Source organism: Macaca fascicularis, chromosome 13, assembly GCF_037993035.2.
Source record: "Macaca fascicularis isolate 582-1 chromosome 13, T2T-MFA8v1.1".
NCBI lineage: Eukaryota > Metazoa > Chordata > Mammalia > Primates > Cercopithecidae > Macaca > Macaca fascicularis.
In genome coordinates this window covers 51,568,553-51,578,567 of record NC_088387.1, presented here as the reverse complement: position 1 = coordinate 51,578,567, position 10,015 = coordinate 51,568,553, and the positions used below count along the sequence as shown (strand labels likewise).

The 10,015-nt window shown below is 44.4% G+C and overlaps 1 long non-coding RNA gene across 1 annotated transcript; it reads left to right on the top strand.

Annotated features, from left to right (window-relative positions):
• The first annotated feature begins 3,184 nt into the window (after window positions 1–3,184).
• LOC102146685 (uncharacterized) lies at window positions 3,185–9,776 on the top strand. Its single transcript, XR_283253.5, has 3 exons — window positions 3,185–3,314; window positions 7,320–7,446; window positions 7,642–9,776. It is a non-coding gene; the product is annotated as an uncharacterized lncRNA (long non-coding RNA).
• Window positions 9,777–10,015: the final 239 nt, after the last annotated feature.

The window sequence follows — 10,015 nt, the reverse complement described above, 5'->3', positions numbered from 1 at the left end:
AAATAACCTTTTGAGCCCCATCCTGCAAACGGGCGACAGAATCTGGATAAGGCTCCCTTGGACCCTGTTGAACTATGTTAAAAGAAGGATAAGCGGCAGCAGGGTCGTGAATTTTTTCCCAGGTTCTTAGGCACGTAGTTCTGAGCTGATTGACAGCCTCATCACCCATTACCATCTGTTGATTTAGAGTACTCCATGCCTGTCCGATTCCAAGCAATTGATCAGATGTGATATTAACCGGAACGTTGGGCTTGAGCATTTCTGCGTGCCCGATTTGTTGCTTCATCCGTTTTCAATTGGAGAAATTCAGAGGGGAACAGGGTGGATCGGGCTAATGCCTCCCAATCCATAGGCATTCAACGTCTGTTATAAGCCACACGTTGTAACAAGGAATGAACATAAGGAGAATTTGGCCCATATTATCCAATTGCTTGCTTTAAGTCTTTTAATATTTTAAAAGGAAATGGCTCCCAACATGCTTGAGCAATTTCTCTGGGCTCCTCAGCTGGTGAAATAATTACCAGAAACTGTCAAGCATTCAAATCCCCCATTTCTTGTGCCTGGCGAATAGATGCCTGGATTGTCCCTGTGCCATAATTTGTGCTTGGACCGGCTCGCAGTATTCCTCTACCCTAACTAACAGGTGGGCAAGCCTGGATCATTCCCTCATTGTAATTGGCTGTTGGACAAGCCTGAAGCTTCCCTTCGCCATAGTTACTGGCGGGACCTGCAATAGTGGGAGCCACAAGGCTCGTCTCAGGCTCCCCTTCCAAAAATTCCTAAGGCTGGCCTAGGGGTGGCCATTCCAGACCTTCCCCTAAAGGCGCAGTAGGTGGCACTGTTTCTTTTACAAGTTTTTGGAGATTAGCATACATACCTTCCCGTTTCTTGCCCGTTTTTAAACTAGACTGTCATGGTTCACTTTGCTGATAATTAGACTCCTGATTATTCAACTTTCCTATGTCATCCTGCAACTCCTCATTCTCCTCCTCAGTGTGGAAGGGCTCCAGTGCTGTTTTAATTGCCGACCACACAGACCAAGCAGAGACTGGAATATGGTGGCCCTCTTGTTGTGCTCCTTTTAAGTCTGATCTGACCTTGTCCCAATCTTTTACATTCATGGTTCCATATTCTGGGAACCAAGGAGAATACTTGTCTACCAGATGGAACAAAGATGTGAGATTTTGGATACTCAGAATTACCCCTTCGCGGCACAGTAACTGCCGCACAAGGCTTAAGTAATTAGCGAACTTACTCTCAGCCTGACCCATATTTTTCCGAGGTTTCCCTGGAATTCTCCAAGCGCCCTACTTACCATAGAGCTTGAAGTGAAAACCTACTCGGGAGTCCTCTGTCAGTCGTGCTCTGCTTTCCACGCTCTGGTGTTCCTTCACTGGATTATTTGTAGAGATTACGGGGAGCCCCACGTTGGGCACCAGAGACCAGCCTGGGCAACCGAGGGAGACTCCCGTTTCTACCAAAAAAAAAAAAAAAAAAAAAAAATTACCCAGGTGTGGTGTCGCGCCTGTAATCCCAGCTACTCCATGAGAAATCAGACAAAACCTGGCACGAGAGACTGATTTTCTTCTCAAATGCTTTCTCCAAAACATTTTTAAAACAAAAGGGGGAAATTGGAAAGGAAAATATTTTGGGCCCCCCAAATCGCTAAGATAAAGGGAGAAGTCAATCTGGGAACTGCTTAGGGCAAACCTGCCTCCCATTCTATTCAAAGTCATCTCCTGCTCACTGAGAAGAATGCATATCTTATTGCCTCCTTTGGAAAGCCCCATCAGAATCTCAGAAGAGTGTAACCGTTCGTCTCTCACCTACCTGTGACCTGGAAGCCCCCTCCTGGCTTCGAGGTGACCCACTTTTGCTTCAGGTTGTACCGGATCGAACCAGTGTTCATCTTACATATGTTGATTGATGTCTTCTGTCTCCCTAAAATGTATAAAACTGTCAGATACAGTCAGTTTCTCTTCCAAGGTTTGGCATGTTAACGTTCTTGTTTTGTTGTTCTCAAACTCAACTTTCTTGTTCCCCATGCAACCTTGCCCTTAGTTACTGTAAACAAAACCTTCCCATCAGTTTTAACCAATAACTCACATCCGTTCCCTTGGTTACCTGCTTTGCACCCATTTCTCCCTTGGAAACCACACGTCCCTCCGTTGTAACTCACATCTCCCTTCCCCCTTCCTTATTTGGGAAAATATTCACAAATAACCAAGCGGGTCAGTTTAGATCTTGAAGTCTGGCCCCAGCCCATGCCAGAGGTGGGGATTGCGTTAGGAATAAAAACCCCTGCTTTCCTTTGTTCCCTGTGCTCTTGCAATTGTGATTGATGCCAGCAGCACCCTTCTGCAGAAGTAAATTGCGTTGCTGAGAAAACTTTTTCGCTTGAGTGCTGGTTTCACGTTGTGGCACCGAGCATTTATCTCCAACAAAACCAAGCTGTGCTCTGACCATCTTGGGCAACTGTCATCAGGACATCCTGAGGCTGTGTCATGCACAAGCATCCCCAACCTTGGCAAAATAAACTTTCTAAATACTCTTATCCCCAAATGCTCAGGGAGACTGATTTGAATAATCATAAAACTCCGAGGCTGCACTCCAGCCTGGGCTACAGAGCAAGACTCTGTTTCAAAAAAATAAAATAAAATAAAAAACTCCGGTCTCCCGCACAGCCGACTCTGCGTGAATTACTCTTTCTCTATTGCTATTCCCCCGTCTTGAAAAATCGGCTCTGTCTAGGTAGCGGGCAAGGTGAACCCACTGGGCAGTTACAGAATTGTCATTATATTGCTTGCAATTATATATATATATATATATATATATATATATATATATATATATATATATATATATATATAGCACAAATAGCTATAACCTTGTATACAAGGTTAAATGCGAATGTCCTCCTTGCACGGTCAGATCCCAGCGCAGGAAGGACGCATCCCCTACAAACCGCTAGGCCAAAAATATCATTCTGGCCTCATCCAGCCTCAGGTGAGATCGCAATCTCCTGTCACTCAGGGCCTGAGAGGGTGGGGCCTGAAGCCCCATACAATCAGGGGCGCTGGGGTGGGGACCGTTCAATCAGGCGCGCCGCCGCAAAGGAGAGGGCGGCTTCCGGGATCTGGCTGGCGGGCGCTTTATTTCGCCTTCGCTACAGTAGGCTCTTTCTGTTAGTCTCCGCTGCTACTTCTTGGCTCTGGGAGGCCCAGGTGGCTCTGCAGCAGCCTCTGCCACCCTGTGACCTGCGGGTATTGGGACATCCCTAGCTGACGCCAGGACACCCGGGAAGCCGAGGAATAGTGAGTGGACTGCGTCTGGCTTCCCGAAGTGGGGAAGAGGGCTGGTTGAAACCTGCTGGAACCAGCCATCGGCTGCGGAACCTGCGAACCGAACCGAGTCGCCGCGGCGCAGCCAGGCCTCAGTCCCCTTTTGTGCAGGGCCGGGCGGGGCGGGCAGCGGGACCCCTGCGTCCTGTCTGTGCCTGTGGGCGCCACTTCCGCCGGCCCAAGCCCTCTCGGGAACCCAGCGCCTCCCCGACCCAGGTGGTGCGGTGACCACGGGAGTGTGATCCGGGAGAGCCCCCACTCGGTGTGCGGGGTTCCAGTGTGGGAGGAGCTGTGGTTCTTGGAGCTTCCAGTCCCACCTTTCTCCCCCTAAAGTTAACCTGAGGCTCTGTTAAAACGTTAAACGGTGTGTTTGAGCAAATGGCGATTCATAAACCGGTTGCCGCAGTCATGGTTTGTGGTTTGGGGTCCACAGGAGGGGCATAAATGAGAGGCTTTGATAAGGTTAATGAGGAAGCAAACCATACATATATATATACACACATATATACACACGTGTATATATACATATATACACTGGAGTGCAATGGTGCAGTCTCAGCTCACTGCAACCTCTGATTCCCGGGTTCAAGCGATTCTCCTGCCTCAGCCTCCCAAGTAGCTGGGCTTATAGGCGCCCACCACCACGTCCCGCTAGTTTTTGTATTTTTAGTAGAGACAGGGTTTCGCCATGTTGGCTAGGTTGGTTTCGAACTCCTGACCTTAATTGATCGCCCACCTCGGCCTGCTAAAGCGCAGGGATTACAAGTATGAGCCACCTTGGCCAAAATATTTTTCTATTTCCAAACATTTTACATGAGAGGAAAGCGGAGAATAAATCATTGACGCTCTACTGTAAAAAAAATCTTTGTGCCTCTCTTCTTTTCATCTTTCCTAAGTGTGCGTATTACCAAAGTGTCTAGGTTGAGGTTCCCCCGTGAAAATGTTACAGGGTGTTGTGTCCTTAGCCACCCTCCTGTCTTTTCCTAGTCCTGGCATTTTAGAACTGTCTGGGGATGACCCAGGATACCCACAGTGGCCATGTCTATTGGAGGGTCTAGTGAGTATCAGCCCTGGGGTCATCTCATCCCCAAGGACAGCCTGAGGTAGAGGGTAGAGTCTCTCAGGGGAGCAGCTGGATGCTCTTGGCCTTAGAGGAATCTCCTGGTATAGTTTCATTTAAAATGGTGACCCCTTAGGGTCATTCAAATTTTAGGACATTAAAATTAATGGACAATACAATGTAATGTCATTAAAGTTAGGTCATTAAAATTGTTCCTCCAGCCGGAGTTTTTATTCCTTGGAGACACATTGATGGTGTGCCAATGGGATGCTGATATCGAGAGGAAAAGGCAGAAACGATTTCTGCTCTCTGGATTCCACCCCAGAGAGGATGTGCAAGAACCTGAATATTAAAATGCACTTAAGGCACACAGGAGGACAAAGAGCAGTGCCAGTGCCTCCTAGGTGGTCACTGAGTACTTTACTGAACAGGATGGGTGTCCCGAGGGATAGAATGGCCTGCCGTGACACTTAGAAAGCTCTGTGTTGGAGTCAGCACTGCCTCTCCCTGAGTTTACCTTGAAAAGGCTTGTCCGCTTATTTGAGTTTCAGTTTTTCATTGACTATAAGATACATTTTGTCAGTACAGCTTGAAAGATAAAAATACTATTTCCAAAGAGGCAAGGTAAAATGATGTATTTTATTTGCTAAAAATTTGTATTTATTTCTTCCCCAGAGTGAGTGTAGTAAGTTTTAAAGGTCTGTTCTTTTAAAGGGTAATTTCAAATGGAATTGTAGGACTTAGCTTTGTAAATGCTACTGGTGAAATAAAAGTGTGATAGATAAATTGATGATTTACAAAGATTCACCGAAATGTCAGTTCCCCTCTTGTAGCATGGTGAAGAATTTATGACAGTGGACACATCTGTATCCCCTTATCTGGATATCTGAGGGATTTTTTGTTGTTGTTTTTTGTTTTTTTGGAGACGCTGTCTTGCTCTGTAGCCCTGCTGGAGTGCAGTGGCGCCATCTCTGCTTACTGCAACCTCTGCCTCCCGGGTTCAAGCGATTCTCCTGTGTCAGCCTCCCGAGTAACTGGGATTATAGGCACCCACCACGACACCCAGCTAATTTTTGTATTTTTAGTAAACACGGGGTTTTAGGCCTGGCACGGTGGCTGATGCCTGTAATCCCAGCACTTTGGGAGGCCAAGGTGGGCAGATCACGAGGTCAGGAGTTCCAGAGCAGCCTGGCCAACATGGTGAAACCCTGTCTGTACTAAAAATACAAAAAAATTAGCTGAGCGTGGTGGCAGGCACCTGTAATCCCAGCTACTCGGGAGGCTGAGGCAAGAGAATTGCTTGAACTCGGGAGGTGAAGGTTGCAGTGAGCCAAGATCTTGCCACTGCACCCCAGCCCAAGCGACAATGCAAGACTCCGTCTCAAAAAACAAACAAACAAACAACAAGAAGACAGGGTTTTGCCATGTTGGCCAGGCTGGTCTCAACCTCCTGACCTCAGGTGATCGCCCGCCTCAGCCTCCCAAGGTGTTGGGATTACAGGCGTGAGCCACCACGCCTGGTTCACTCTATTTTCTTTTTATTCCCTAAATTTTAATATGTTTGAGTTTTTCTATTCCTTTATCACTTTTTTCTTACATAAAAAAAATTCTGCCTAATCCTTCGTAAAAAAAAAAATCTTGCTGTGACCTCTGAAAGTGTTCTGGTTTTATCTTTCATATTTGATATATAATAAGTTGATTATTGTTCATGGAATAGAGAAGAATGCAATGCATATTCCCAAGTAGATGCCAGCTTTGTTTGCCTCATATTTTAAAGTGCATGTGATTTCTTTTTCTATTCTACAGTGCCTACTCTATCATTCATCAACTTTTCCATGTAAATGCTGGGTCTTTAAGACTTTTTTTTCCCTTGGTCTGCTTGCTCATCTCTCTGCTAATACTGTGCTGTCCTGAATATTTTTGTTTGAAAATCTTAGAAGTATGTTAGACAAGCCATCACTCTTTTTTTAGATGACTAAAAATCATTAGACATTTGTCATTTTTACTATGTATGAAAAAGTAGTTTTTCTTGCCTAAAACAACCTGATTTGTGAATTTGATTTCATAGGACAGCATTTGGAAGTGGTGACATTAATGTCATTTGAAAAAACATGTGTCATATTTCCTCTTATTCCTTTCTGCCTTGACATTGTGCAATAGAAATTTTAAAAATTGTTGTATTAGTATTGTTAAATATCAATTATTGGTTTTATTTACTACCCAATTAAATTTAATAAGCTTATTCTCTCTTGGTGTAATCACATGGAATGGGCTCAACTCCCCAGTTAACAAGTGACAGCACATGTAAAATATTGTCTACCAGGGAAACTCATTGAACACTTGTGTTCAGACTGTGTTTTGGTGTCTGGTTCCCTAAGCACCACTGCAGTGACACGAAATAATAGACCTTCAGCAGAAAAAGTTTTGGCAAATATATTGCATAAGCCATTTAGATGCAGTGAGTCACTCTTATTATTTAGGTTGGTGGAATCCCTTTCAAAATGTAAGTTCCTAATACAAACAAAGATTGAACTTTGCGAGCAGGCATTTTTAACAATAAGTAGTCTCAGGACTATTAACTCACTTATGCACATCAGGTAGGACTTTATTATGACAGATACTAGAAATGTACAAAGTGAAGTTAAAAGGTAACTCCTAGTAGCACATCTTACTCCCTGGATTCTCTAATGAGATGGGTGTTTCTACTTTGCTGTTGCCTTTTTGAATAGTTCAATTCTAGCATTAGTACTGCTGTGTGGGAGGGAGTATGTGTGAAGAGAGTAAGAGTTGTGACAATCAAGTCATAGAATAAATGCTTGGAAATTTTAGAATCACGTAAACAGCTTAGGAATTGAGTATAGATTCCCAGTGCTGTCAGTCTCACCCATCCTTCTCTCCACATGTGTGGAATGTTCTAGGACTCCGTGGCTTTTGAGGATGTGGCTGTGAACTTTACTCAGGAGGAATGGGCTTTGCTAGATTCTTCTCAGAAGAATCTCTACAGAGAAGTGATGCAGGAAACCTGTAGGAACCTGGCTTCTGTAGGTAAGAATGACAACACATTTCACTTAATTACAGAAGTATTTCCCTATCATCAGTGCTATTTGTGATTTGGAATGTGGCAAGGGAATGATTTGGTGAATAAATTAGGCATGGGCACTGTGTACAATGAACATGAAATCTAGTAATGTTTCTATAGTTTGTAATAATTCATGATAATTTTGTGGGTCTGCATTTTAGGAAACAAATGGAAAGACCAGAATATTGAAGATCACTTCGAAAAACCTGGGAAAGATATAAGATAATTTGCACTGAGAAGAGGAAATAAAGTCCTCTGAAGGAATCTTAGCATGGAAGTATTCATACTGGAGAGAGACCCTGTGAATGTAAACAATGTGGCAAAGTCTTTAGTCATTTGAGTTCCCTTTGTAACCATAGGAGTACTCATACTAGAGAGAAACCCTATGAATGTAAACAATGTGGCCAAGCCTTCAGTCGCCTCAGTTCCCTTCACCTCCACGAAAGAATTCATACTGGCCGGGCGCGGTGGCTCAAGCCTGTAATCCCAGCACTTTGGGAGGCCGAGACGGGCGGATCACGAGGTCAGGAGATCGAGACCATCCTGGCTAACACGGTGAAACCCCGTCTCTACTAAAAAAAGTACAAAAAAACTAGCCGGGCGAGGTGGCGAGCGCCTGTAGTCCCAGCTACTCGGGAGGCTGAGGCAGGAGAATGGCGTAAACCCGGTAGGCGGAGCTTGCAGTGAGCAGAGATCCGGCCACTGCACTCCAGCCTGGGTGACAGAGCGAGACTCCGTCTAAAAAAAAAAAAAAAAAAAAAAAAAAAAGAATTCATACTGGAGAAAAACCCTATGAATGTAAGAGATGCGGTAAAGCCTACACTCCTTCCAGTCACCTTACTCGCCATGAAAGAAGTCATGATATAGAGGCTGGGTGTAGTGACTCAGCCTATAATCCCAGCACTTTGGGAGGCGAAGGTGTGTGTATTGCTTGAGCCCAGGAGTTCATAACCAGCCTGGATTAAAACAATGTGAAACAACCTGGTCAACATGGTGAAACCCTGTCTCTACAAAAAATAAAATAATGCCGGGTGTGGTGGCTCACACCAGCTACTCAGGAGGCTGAGGCAGGAGAATGGCGTGAACCCGGGAGGCAGAGCTTGCAGTGAGCCGAGATCGCACCACTGCACTCCATCCTGGGCGACAAAGCGAGACTCCGTCTCAAAAAAAAAAAAAAAGAAAATAATTAACTGGGCATGGTGGCACATTTCAGTTGTCTTAGTTCTTTTTCAAGGACATAAAAAGCCATGGGGGGTTGGGGGGAAGCCCTGTGCATGCGGATCATGAGGTCAGGAGATCGAGCCCATCCTGGCCAACATGGTGAAACCTCGTCTCTACTAAAAATACAAAAATTAGCTGGGTGTGGTAGCATATGCTTGTAATCCCAGCTACTCAGGAGGCTGAGGCAGGAGAATCACTTGAACCCAGGAGGCGGAGGTCGCAGTGAGCCGAGATTGTGCCACTGCACTCCAGCCTGGCGACAGAGGGAGACTCCATCTCAAAAAAAAAAAATATATATATATATCCCCTTGAATGTAAGAAATGTGGTAAAACATTTACTCTTTCCCATTCCTTCATAAACATGAAAGAGCTCACACTGCAGAGAAACCTTAAGAATGTAGGAAATGTGGTCAAGCCTTCAGATTTTCCTGTTTTTGAAGATTCGGGAGGGCTCAGAGTGGAGAATAGCCTTTTGAATTTAAATTTGTGGTAAGGCCTTCAGTTGTGTTAGTTCCATTTGAAGACATCAGCTCATTCCTGAGAAAAACCCTATGAATGTTCAGAATGTGGGAATGTTTCATTTCTCTCATACCCACTCAAGGACATATGAAAATGCACACTGTAGCTGGCTGGACCTTGTAAATACAAGAACGTACACAGGATTAAAACTCTAGTAGTTTAGAAACTGCAAGAATATTTTCAGTTTTAGCATTTGCTTGAAAAGTCATGTGAAAACTCCCACTGGAAAGAAGTTCTATAAGTGAAGTTTTTCTAATTTGGAAAGCCTGATGCAAATTAATTATCGTGCAGTGCTTGAAAAAAATGTATGAAATGTTATACAAGTTACAAGTATATTGTTTTTATCAGTGGCTCATTCTTGAAGAGTCTTGAGTATGCATTTCACCTTGTTTTGCAGGGAAACCTTGAGGTGAGAGTTCTGTAAATGCTCTTTAAGCAGTAGTACTTGAATTTCATAGATAATGATATTTTCTTAAGTTTGTTGGTAGAATTTTTGTCTATTCATTTGATAATGTGCTGGATTCATGGTTGAATTTTGATGTTTTTCTAATATATAGGTAAGTTTATTTTTTTATTTCATTATTATTTTTTTTTGAGATGGAGTCTCACTTTGTTGTCCAGGCTGGAGTGCAGTGGTGCGATCTCGGCTCACTGCAACCTCTGCCTCCTGGGTTTAAGCGATTCTCCTGCCTCAGCCTCCTGAGTAGCTGGGACTACAGGCGCCCGCCACTACGTCCAGCTAATTCTTTGCATTTTTAGTAGAGACAGGGTTTCGCCATGTTGGCTAGGCTGGTC